General features: G+C 36.2%; 1 protein-coding gene and 1 pseudogene across 11 annotated transcripts in view; both read left to right on the top strand.

Moving 5' to 3' along the window:
- The window catches only part of SLC4A10 (solute carrier family 4 member 10), a 333,141-nt gene that overhangs the window by 42,708 nt on the left and 277,494 nt on the right, over positions 1-12,939 (top strand).
- LOC127491960 (U2 spliceosomal RNA) lies at positions 1,441-1,610 on the top strand (annotated as a pseudogene).

The raw sequence follows: 12,939 nt of genomic DNA, 5'->3' as shown, positions 1-12,939 counted from the left end.
ACTTCTCTCTCTCCCTATCCTTCTCCTTCACTTTCTCTCTCCTTCCCTCATTCACTGCCACTCTGTCTTTCAAATAGATAAATAAATCTCGAAACCCACACAAATGAAAAGATTTGAAGAGTATAGAAAATTTAAGATTTTATTTCAGTAACTACTTGTGAAAAGCAGTCTGTTATATGTTTATAGACCCAAGTGTGAATCCTGGCACTGCCATCGCCACTTTGATCTAGTTAGTTAATCTTTCTGAATGCCAAGTATTATCCATAAATATATAATAACTTTTCCTTAAAGGGTTGTAGGAATTAAACATGACATTATATGTGCAAAGTCTAGTGGAGTGCCTGGCACACTATTGGTGTTTCATAAGTGCCACCCCCTTCTTTATATTTAGTGACAGACGTTCGAGATCTGCTCCATGACCATTGGTCACCTTGTGTGAATCCATTTCTTTATTCATTATTTTAGTTTACTTCATTTTCACTATGCTATACTTTGTTTTCAGTGTTCCTGTAGTTTATATGCCATGTATTATAGTTATCTGTATTTTTTTTGAGATGATCATTTTTAAAGATTTTATGTATTTTTAATTTTTATTTATTTATTTGAGAGGCAGTGTTACAGACAGTGAGAGAGAGATGCATGGGAAAAGTTCTCCATCCACTGGTTCATTCTCCAAATTTCTGCAATGGCCAGAGCTGGGTCGATCTGAAGTCAGGAGCCAGGAGCTTCTTCCTGGTCTTCCATGCAGGTGCAGGGATTTCCATACTGTTTTCTACAGTGGCTGCACTAATTTGCAATGCCACCAATAGTGTGTAAGTATTCCTCTTTCTCCAGATCCTTGTCAGGATTTGTTACTTTCTGTCTCTTGGATAATAGCAATTCTGACAGACAAGTGTGAACCTAGCAGTTTTGATAAGGTGTGTTCCCTCCCTCCTCCAGGCCCTATGATGGTTCCTTGGGAGGGCCCTGTTAGGTAATGTGACAATTTGCTCTTGTAAATTAGATGAGGGACTACAGTATCATTCTACTGCCTATAGTCCTTCACCTACCTTTTAGATAATTTCTAAGAAATCTCTTTGTAAAAGCCAGTTACATTTATATTCTGTTTCATTTCTGAAAGGACTGAGGCAGTTTTAAAAATACTGCAACGAAGTTTTCCAGAGGAAATCAGCCACTTAGCAAGTCAATTTGAGAGAAACAGGGCAATCAAATAAACAAAAACCAAAAAAGGAAATCTGTAGTGAAGAATGACAAGTATCTCTTTGTTTATTTTGGGTTTTACTCATTAATCTTTTTCCTTAGGAGTTTGGGTTAGATTTCCATTTTTTTCCTACATAATTCTCCTAGGTGACTAATGCTCTTTTTTTTTTTTTTTTTTTTTTTTTTTCTGTTTGGGTTCTCACTATCCCTTTTACAAACCGTATTCTAAGTTTGAGGTATATCGCTTCTCGGCCTTTTGGCTAAGATCAAGTGTAAGTTTGGGGTATGATACTATGAATATTAAAGTCCATTATAATATAATATTGTCTAACACTGCCTTTTAATGTATTTGAATCCAGACTTAATTTTTTTATTTGAAAGGCAGAGTTACAAAGAGAGAGGAAGAGACAGAGAGAGGCGGGGTGGGGGGAGAGAGAAAGAGAATGAATCTTCCATCTGCTGGTTCACTCTTCAAATGGCTGCAGTGGCCATGGGCTTAGCCAGACCAAAACCAGGAGCCAGGAATTTTTTCAGGTCTCCCACTTGGGTGCAGGGGCCCAAGTACTTGGGTCATCTTCTGCTGCTTTCCCAGACACATTAGCAGGCAACTGGATTAGAAGTGGAGCAGCCGAAATTCATACTAGTGCCCACATAAGATTCTGGTGTCAGCTTTACCTGCTATGCTACAATGCTGGCCAAGACTTATTCTTTATTACAAAAGAAAGAAGACATGAAGTGGAGGAAAATGTAGATTATGAAAGTAGTTAATAGAGGTGGTGGATTGTGGAGGTTCCATAGGACTAAGGAGGGTATACTCTTTTTAAATATATGATTAAAATTTCTGTGTTACAGGGTGCTACACAGTTGGAACAGTAATAGAAATTTATTTCTGCATTAGTTTTGTTTCAGGTTGTTTGTGGAGACTGATGAAACAATATAATCTTGTCAAATTATTTCTGTACTGTACTATGATTTTTTTAAAATCAGCAGCTGATTTTCTAAGACCTTGATATTTATGTAAAATTGTGAAGGCTCTATAGTTCAAAACTACATATATTTTTCACTAATAAAATGTTATAAAATTAGTTTTCTACCTAACAAATTTTTCTGACAAAGGAACATAATCTTGAGGAACATTTCTCAGATTTGTTCCATTATATTAGTAAAATGTTAAGCATCATTTAGGAAATATTTTTAATGGTAGTAGTGTTCTACTGGACATAGAAAACCAGAAGCAAGAAGCTTTAGAATTTTAACATTTTAATTTTTTTATTTTTTTGCTCTTTCATGTAATCTTCGTTTATTAGTAAAATAAATGACAATTCTTTAATATCTACATGACCGTGCTCTGAAAGTTAGTATGAAACAATGAACAGAATAGTGCAGTATTATCATTGAACTATAATCGAAAAGTCAGTTGGGCTTGTGCTTTTCCAGAATAGCATTTGTGTTTAAACTTTGGTAGATTGTGGAATGTGGATGCATGGTAAAGTTGGAAATTTGATATCTAATGAATGAACCAGTATGAAAGCATTTTTAGAATTTTTAATTAGAGATAATGATCCATGTAGAACATTACAGTAATTTCTTGTAAATAAATTTATGCTAGTGTCTTCAGATGCTATGGTATCCATTGCTAGACAAAATTAGGTCATTTAGATGGATCATTTTTGTTTGAAAACAAACTTTCCTATAAAATTGCTCTTTGAAAAAAGTTCTGTAGGGTGGATATTGTGGTGCAACAGATTAAGCTGCTGCTTGGGATTCTCATGTATCCCTTACGGAGAGCCTGGGTGGAGTTTTGGCTACCTACATTATCCATCCAGCTTCCTGCTGATGCATCCTGGTAGATAGCAGACTATGAGTCAAATATTTGGGTTCCTGAAGCCCATTTAGGACATCTGAATGGAGTTCCTGGTTCTGGCTGTTGCAGATATTTGGGGAGTGAACCAGTGGTTAGAAGATCTCTTTGTCTCTCCCTTTCTATCAAACTGCCTTTCAAGTCAATCAATCAATCAATCGATCTTTAAGAAATAAAAAGTTCTGTGATTGGAACATTAAGAACTTAGGAAGAGAATGAAAAAATATATGGGAGACTGGCACCGCGGCTCAAAAGGCTAATCCTCTGCCTGTGGCACCGGCACCCCGGGTTCCAGTCCCAGTCAGGGAGCCGGATTGTGTCTTGGTTGCTCCTCTTCCAGTCCAGCTCTCTGCTGTGGCCCGGGAGTGCAGTGGAGGATGGCCCAAGTGTGTGGGCCCTGCACCTGCATGGGAAACCAGGAGAAGAACCTGGCTCCTGGCTTCGGCTCAGCACCGCTGGCTGCAGTGACCATTGAGGGGTGAACCAATGGAAAAAGGAAGACCTTTCTCTCTGTCTCTCACTGTCCACTCTGCCTGTCAAAAAAAAAAAAAAAAAAAAAAAGAAGAAAGAAAGAAATAAAAATGGGAAATATTGATGATCTCTAAATTTAGTGGGCTTTTAAATTATTTTTTATTTATTTTACAGGTAGAGTTATAGACAGTGAGGGAGAAGCAGAGAGAAAGGTCTTCCTTCCGTTAGTTCACCCCCAAATGGCTGCGACGGCTGAAGCCAGGAGTCAGGTACTTCCTCCTGGTCTCCCATGCGGGTGCAGGGGCCCTAGCACCTGGGCCATCCTCCACTGCCTTCCTGGGCCACAGCAGAGAGCTGGACTGGAAGAGGAGCAACTGGGACTAGAACCTGGCACCCATATGGGATGCTGGCACCGCAGGTGGAGGATTAACCTAGTGAGCTATGGCGCTGGTCCAAGTGGACTTTTTCTCCCCTTGGTGTTCTAAATATTTTAGGGTGTCGAGCTGATGTAATATTAGAAAATTATAGAGTACCATAGTTGCTTTTATGGGCAAAGTTAAATCTCTTAGTGGGCCTGCATTTCATAGTCTTTATTTATATACACACATGATCTTAGTGAACATATTTTTGTGTGAGTTTTTGAAGCTTTGAGAAACAATCTAAGAAGTAGAAGCAACACCAAAAAATTCCCTTTAATATTTTGATTTTTATTTCACTTTAATGAATATGCTACAATTACATTTTGAAATATATATTCCTAGAAAAATCTTGTAATGACATCTAATATGCAAATTATCTCAAAAATTGAAGAAATTCTCTCTGTAAGCAGAATTACAGGAGTGCAACTAAAGTCATCCTAGGAAAGATGAATTCGTACCAAAAATAGTAGCAGCTTTTAATAAATCTGCTGTGATGAGTCCTGACATTGAGGACACATTTTCTCCTTGGAATTGATGACAAATGAAATAATCACACACTTTAACTTTTCAGAAGAGGTTATTTTCCTTTATTAAATTTATTTGTGTTTTCGGAACCATATGTTTGAGAGACTGTGTGGTATAATGATGACAAAAGGAGGAGATTCGTCTTCTGGCCCTGCTTCTGGCGTGCAGAGTTGTGTTTGGAATGGAGCCAGTTGTGGTGCTCTGGATCACTAACTGAATATGACACTTACGTTCTAATCCTAGTGGTATCCTTCATTTCTGTAGTTAAAGTCTGTGTGAAGTGGCAATTATTTGTACAAAAAAGAAAAGTAATAGGAAAAGGCAGGATTGGTGGAATCCCAATGGAAAATAAACATATTGGTTTTACCATTTAGGGTGGACTCTGGGGATTTCAGTTAAGAGCAGAATCTGCAGTGGCAGATACTTTGAGCCACTTAATTCTCAGAAGAAGATCAAATCTTAAGATACTTGACAGATTAAAAGAAGCATTCATTTTTATTTTCAAGAATAAGCTCTGGGTTAGCTTTATAAAAACTAAGGATTTTACACAAGCAAACTTTCACATGTAACACTGAGCCACAGAATTTGGTTTATGTGATTTAAGTGGTCTCATTTGAGGTAGCTAGAAAAACTAGAAAGAGCTTGGAGGCCATCTATTCAGTCATTTGTGTTTGGTGTGTGAGGAGCATCCAATTGTTCGCTGTTTCTGTGGAAAACTTAATATAATCTTTGAAAAGCAGTCATCTAATAATAAATATTATATTGAAATGAGATTATTTATGAATTTTTTTGTCTTCACTGCAAAAGAACATGCATGCTCTTAAGTATTTAAAATTGTAGTGTTAAACTAAAAACCAAAGTAATAAAACAGGATAGGCATCATACACAGGTGATATAGGCCAATTAAATTTGAGACAAAAAGCTGTTATTGGTCAAATCATAATTGATAACATTGAAATATTTTGATAATATTTCTCATGACAGAATATTGTACCAGAGAAAAATTAGAAGCTTTGAAATGCCAGTTTCTTTGGTCTGTGTCTCCTTTTGTCACCTGGGGCATTTTTTCCAATACGTATCACATGCGATGTTTTTCTGTAGTTAGAATAATCAGCTTTTCCCTGTGCTCATTAAAGGAAAAAAAAAACTGCAGCCAAGGTATTAGCACAAAGCAAGGTATTAGCGGTGCCCAATCTCTACCAAATACCAAGTTCCTTTGTCTATTACCTAATTAACATACTTTAATGAGTTCACCAAGTTTAATGAATACTTCATGTAAAACTCAGCACTTTTTACCTCGTAGATTAATCTGACACCTGATGTAACAGATCTGGCTAGAATTATGAATAATTTATGAGCTAGTATTTCTCAGATAACAAATAATAACGAGTATGAAACATTTAACATGGAAGCAGTCCTTAAAGATTTGCTATATATTTACTTGAACATGCTACAGTTCTTCCAGAAATCCAATGAAATGCATATTCTAGTTAACTATAGCTTGAAAGAAACAATGTAATTTATGTAAATATATTTCAATTCATGCTAATGATTTTTAAAATGCAGTGAACCATTTAATAGCATAAATCATTGCTTAAAAGTTATATTCTATAAATAGGCCTGGTTACTTTGACACTATTGGGTTGGTCTGCAGTTATTTTTAGTTTTAAGATGTGAATAATAAACATTCCTTACATGAAAAAAATTGAGTTTTTGAACTGCTGCAGTTGGAAAAATCCTAAAAATAATGTTCATAATTATAATTGATACTCTATTGACAAATGTAGATATGTAGCTCCTTTTATTTGCTATTATATCTGGGAGTATAATAGATCTGAGAGTTTTAAGTACCTATCTTAAGGTAATATCTGAGTATTAGGATCAGTTCCACCCCACTGCACATTTTCTTCATCCCGCTATAAAAAGGGACGTGGAGAAATATGGATAAATTGTTTAATTATATAGTGTTATAAAAGAATCTGGAGCACAGTGATAATATTTACCAAAATATGTGCTCCAGATTCTTTTCTAGAAGCTGATGAAACAGAGGTGAAAACTAATATCTATGCCCTCAAGAAACCGCAGCTTAATAGGCTAATCCTCCGCCTTGCGGCACCAGCACACCAGGTTCTAGTCTCGGTTGGGGCGCCGGATTCTGCCCCTCTTCCAGGCCAGCTCTCTGCTGTGGCCAGGGAGTGCAGTGGAGGATGGTCCAAGTGCTTGGGCCCTGCACCCCATGGGAGACCAGGATAAGCACCTGGCTCCTGGCTTTGGATCAGTGCGGTGCGCCGGCCGCAGCGCGCCAGCTGTGACGGCCATTGGAGGGTGAACCAACGGCAAAGGAAGACCTGTCTCTCTCTCTCTCTCTCTCTCTCTCTCTCTCTCACTGTCCACTCTGCCTGTCAAAAAAAAAAAAAAAAAAAAAAAAAAAAGAAGAAGCTTAGACACTAAGAGGAAAAACAGACACAGCCATTCCTACTTCACAGTTAAGTCACATGTCCATTATAATCAGTAACCATAAACTAATGTTGAGAGTTTTAAAAAATAAGTCGAAGTGTATCTATTACAATGAGTTGTTATCAGTTACTTTGTGAAAACATTTATGTTTTATGTATATACAAGGCAAATTTTAAAAGTTGGAGGAGAAATGAAATGTATGTACAGACACACAAGGTGACTTCAAAAAGCAATTGGAAATGTGTGTTATGAAAAAACTATGCATGGATTTAAAAATGTTTTTGGAAATTTTTTTTTTAATTTTATATTTTTGAGACAGAGAGGGTGAGGGAGAGAGAAAGGGCTCTACTAGCTTCTTATTCACTTCCAAGGAGCCCACAGTATTGGGTGGTTGGGCCGGACTGAAGTGGGGAGCAAGAACCCAATTACTTGAGCCACCACTGCTGCCTTCCAGGGTATGCATTAACAGGAAACTGAAATCAAGAAAAGAGAAGGGTACTTTGGAAATTTATATTCATTAAATAAAAGTTAAAAAAAAAAAGAAAATAGAAGGGACTGGAATCCAGGCTCTCCAATAGGGAACATAGGTGACTCAAGCAGCATCTTAGCCATTAAGTAACATATTTTGCTCCTAAATTTACCTTTAATCCCATTTCCACAGATGTTTGAAGTATGCCTGTGTGTGTATGTGTGTGTGTATTCAAATAATAACTGCCATCATTCAAACTATATTTACTCCTCCTTTGGACTTGTCTTCAGGGCTTATAGCATACTGTTTTGACTGTAGTAGCAGATTTTCATGCTTTGAGGGTGGATTTAGTTTTTCAAAAGAACCAGAAATTATCCAGAGCAAAATATGTCAAATAAAGTAGCTAAATAGAGTAAAATCATTCTTGTTGTTTAAAAATAATGGTAGAACAGACACTGCAATCAGACAAGAGTGTCACTATGAGACAATGAGTCTAATTTTCTTCTATACTTAAAAGCTGTCTATGAATGTGGTTTCTAAAAAAGTATTATCAAAATACATTGTACTGTAGCAGCAGTGCTGGTATGAGTGTGTTCCCTAACAGGAACTTTATGGTTGCACCATGTATATAGTATCTGACTAATCAGGAACTCTAACTTCAAGATTTTTAAAAATCTTCCCTGATTACAGTATGAAATGTCAAATTTTCAGGAGTTCTGTTCTGGTCTATCTACCCAGAGTTCTGCTTTTAAGAGGAATGCAACCAAGTGGGAGAGAAGGGGAAGAACTCAAACATACTACTAAGGAATAGGTGAAGAAATCAGCAAACATTAGCCTGCAGAAGACTATTCAGGGCAGATATGATAGCTGTCTGCAATTATCCTTGTAGAATTAGGTTTATTCTCTATGTATCTTAAGGGGCAAAGCTAGAGCCAGGGAGTGCATGAAACAAACAGTTTAGTTCATAATGAAACAGGAAGCCTCAGAAATAGTGAAATCCTCATTGCAAGAAGTATTCAAGTAGAACTACAGTATCATTTGTTGATTATATTGAAGAAGAAATTAAAATGTTAGATGATAGTGTTTTGTCAACCCTGTGCTTCTATGGTATCTGCAGATTTTTCTTTCCAAGATAAATTTTATTGCAAGGAATTTATAACTTTCTTTAAATATATCTCAATTCTCATATCTTGGAATATATTCAGGTTGTAATATAATCATTGGAACACATTGCTTGAATTTTTTATTATCACAGAATATGGGCATTTACATTTTTAACTGGACAAATTTATCCTTATTTTCCATGTTTAGTTTGTGAGAGAGAGCTTAGGCTGCATTTTCCCCTTTCCATTTATTTCAATTTTAGTGTTCTATTTGATACCTTAATTCATTATTAAATGTTCATTGTATGATGCTATCAAGTTCTAGCATCTCATGCTATATGCTATGAATTTTATGTAGGTCTAATCCCCCTTTTAAATTAATTATTTTGTGTCTGCTTCATGTTGAAGCTTGCCTTCAGTCAGAATTTGTGATGTTAGCATAGAATATAATTTGAAATAGTAGACACAAGCTGTATGACCATAAAACAATTTCCAGTATACAAATGAAATAATTTGTTTCTAGTCCATCAACTCAACTGACTTTTATTATTGTGGACAAACAAGCTAAATTTAATTTTTTAAAAATATTTATTTATTTGATAATAAAATTTCTGGAGGGTGGGGGTAGGAGACAAGGAGAGAGAGATCTGTCCTCTGGTTCACTCCCCCCAAATGGCAGCAACAGCCAGGGCAGGGCCAGGTCATAGTTAGGAGCCAGGAGCTTCTTCCAGGTCTCCCACATGGGCGCTGGGGCCCAAGTACTTGGGACATGCTCCGTTGTTTTCCCCTGCACACTAGAAGGGAGCTGGATGGGAGTGGAGCATCCAGGACTCAAACTGGTGCCCAAATGGGATGCCAGCATTGCAGGTAGTTACTTAACCTGGTACACCACAACACTGTCCCCTAGATGTAGTGTTTTTTTTCTACCAAATTGGGAATATTTGATAATGTAGGACTTTTGACCTTTGTAGACAAACATTTCCTTTTCTGAGCATTTGAAAATATATCCAAAGGAAAAGTCATTTTTTCTGTTTTATGTATTTAAATGTATGTGTGTGCATGCACAGAAGCATGACAATGATTAAAAATAAGTGCATGGAAAATGCATATTATAAAACAATTAGATGGATTTCAATTTTGCATCAAAATAACCATCTTTTAATTCCATTTTCCCAATGTTTTTGAAGTTCTCTTGTGTTATATATACATATACACATATAAAGATTTATTTATTGATTTGAAAGGCAGAGTAACCTAGAGAGAAAGGGAGACAGAGAGAGACAGAGATCTTCTATCTGTTGGTTCACTCCTCCAATGCCTACAATGGCTGGTACTGGGCCAGGCTGAAACCAGGAGCTTGAAACTCCATCTGGATCTCACATGAGGATGGCTGGGGCCCAGGAATTTGGTCATTTTCAAGTGCCTTCCCAGGCACATAAGCAGGGAGCTGAATTGGAAGTGTAGCAGTTGAGATCAACCCAGTGCTCATATGGGATGCCAGCATTTTAGGTGCTATGCAAGAGACTGGTTCTGCATTATAGAAATAAAAAAATATATACTTAAGATCAATGTTTTCTTGAACTACCACTTTTTAAGTGTAAGAAGATTAACTTGATAATTTAATTTGCCATAGTTACTTTTGGTACAATTCATTAGGTACACAAATATTGTTATCTAAAGTGCTAATGTGAGTAACGTTTGGATTTAGAGATCATTTTATAGTGATGAGCAGCATTGCTAATATGTTATAAGCAAACATAGGTCACATTTGTTATTTGAAAATATGATTAACACTCAGTATTCATTTAGAATAGGCAGAGGAAAGTATGCTACTCTTATTTTGTGTTAAAGATGAGGCTTATTGTTGCTGTTACCTATAATAAGAAAATACTGAATTGAGTCATAATTTAGATTATCAATCCAGCCTCCAACTGGATGATTCAGTGAAGTTGACTAGAGCTGTTATGAAGCCATGGTTTGATATATTCTCCAAAGGCTGAGGAAAACCATAGCATCCTTTTCAGCAATATAAATGGCAGATCTGAGGTCAAATAGTCTTTGCCAAAATCCTCTTTCCATTGCTTTCGGTCTGTATTTTGCTGTCTCTCTGATCCTCAGTTTTTGTATATATAAATTTGTTATAATTCTAATTACTTCTTGTGTTGTGGTAAAAATCAAATGAATTATGCTCTTGAAGTGATTGTAACAGTGCCTAAAACACAGTAATAAATAATATCATTACCATTTTGGTCTCTGTGGTCTTTCTCAGTATCTAGTTTTCTGAGATGAGCTTTTCACATTGTTACTGTTCAGAGCTTCCTTGCTCTCCCTCCCTCTTTTCTTTTCATATTCCAGTTAATTTTTCTTCCCTACCTTTCTTCCTTCTTATTGCACTTATTGCACATTTACTGTGCTCTAGTCATTGGAAATGAGAGGAGGGAACTTTAACTTTCCCCCGTTTACTAAGTATGGAAAAATCTGTTAATCTGGATCAGAGTGAACGAGGCAAGGGTAATGGAATCCTTGATCCCTCAATTCTTCCCATCTTTCAGGTTTTGAGTCCTCTTTGCTTTTGGTTAGGTTTTTGTCTTATGCCCACATAATTTATTCTCCTAATAATTTTGTTTTCAGATAAACACAAAATGATCAACTTTGCCAGTGCTTTTAATAGTTTGATCCAATTCAGTTTCTCTCCCTTCATTTAACAAAAATTATCTGGTTTTTTTTTTTTTTTTTTTTTTTTTTTTTTTTTTTTTTTGTGAGCTTGTCTACCCTCATGACTTTTGTGCCCATAGTTCCTTCTGCCTGGGCATGGCAATTCCTGTAGCCAGGTAGTTAAATTCTCCAGGGTCCATATCAATCCTTACTCTTCTGTGAAACTTTCTCATATCATTTTAAGGTAAGATGTCTCTATCTCCTCTAAGAGCCTATTATAGTCATGTGAGCTACACATGTGGTCCTTGTTGAGTGTCCTTTGAATACAGGAACTATTTTAATATCACTTTGTATTCTTCAACTCAGAATCTGGTGCTGAATAGATAAAATTATAATATGAAAGTACTTCCAAAAGTTCATGGAAAATGCATATCATGAATAAACTATGCATGGATTTAAAAAATTTTTCCATCAAAATAAACATATGTAATTCTATTTTCTGTGAGCTTTTTGAAACATTCTCATAGATCTTTGGTAAATATCAGTGATTTAGTACAAAGGTATTCACTGAAATTCATATGTTGAAACTTAATCACTAATGTGATAACATTCAGAGTTAGGTCCTTTTCCAGGTGATGAGAAGTGAGGGAAGAGTACTCCTGGATGGGATTAAGGCTCTTAATAAAGGTCTAAAAGAGGAGTATATTGCTTCCCAACCCTTCAGCCTTGTGAAGACACAGCATCCCCTCTCTGTGGAGGATGTGGCAGGAGCGAGCCCCCTTGGAAACAGAGAGGCCAAGTCCTTTCCAGACACAGAACCCACCAGAGCCTCAGTGTTGGACTTCTCAGACTCTAGAACTGTGAGGGAAACAAAATTTCTGTTTTTCATAAATTGCAGTGTCAGATATTTTGTTCTAGCAGCTGTAATGTAATAAGCTAAGATCATCAGTTGATTTGATTTCATATGACCTATTTCAGTAATAAATATAATGTAAATTCAAAAATTTATAATAATTCAATCACATTAAACCTTTTCATAGCATTTCAGAGTATAGGGAATTTATAGTATCTATAGTTGTAGTGCTAGGTACCATAGGGACATATGGATAGCTAAAAATTATCTCTTAATTTCAAGGTACTTGGAACTGAAAAAGAAAAACAAGAAAAATAAAACAGGTTCTTAAAGACTAGGCAAGAATTCTGTTATGCTGGTATGGGGAAAAGACTTTAATTTTGACTGGGTGTATTACGGAATAGCTCCATAAAGAAAGTGACATTGAGCTTAGCTTTGACTTCTGAAAGAAATTTAGGGAAAAAAGAATGGGAGTACAGGTAAGCCATCAAAATAAGATGTAGAGGACATGATGGGATGTAGAAAGTTGGATGGGCAAAATAATTTGGGGTCAGTTCATTAAAAACCTGATGGCTTTTGAGAAGTAAAATAACCTATTCCAGACTATTTAAGCATGATAGCCCAATTAACATTTCTAGAGATGAAATAAGATTGGAATGATTTGAGAAGGAAATGTAAATTTTATAATAACCAGTATTTCTGCTTTATGCACTTTATTTGGAGAGTACTTTTCAAGATTTAATGTTTTTCTCTTTAAAAGCTTATTTGTTTGAAAGGCAGAGTGAGAGAAAAGGAAGGAGGGAGGGAGAAATAAAAGAGAGAGAGCACTTTCATCTATGGATTCACTCCTTAAATGGCAGTAATAACTCGGACTAGGCCATTCCGAAGCCAGGAACGTGGAACTCTATCCAGGTCTCCTATGTGGG

This window comes from Oryctolagus cuniculus, chromosome 3, assembly GCF_964237555.1.
Source record: "Oryctolagus cuniculus chromosome 3, mOryCun1.1, whole genome shotgun sequence".
NCBI classification, from domain to species: domain Eukaryota; kingdom Metazoa; phylum Chordata; class Mammalia; order Lagomorpha; family Leporidae; genus Oryctolagus; species Oryctolagus cuniculus.
The sequence above is the reverse complement of the archived record's forward strand: the minus strand, read 5'-3'. Positions and strand labels throughout refer to the sequence as shown.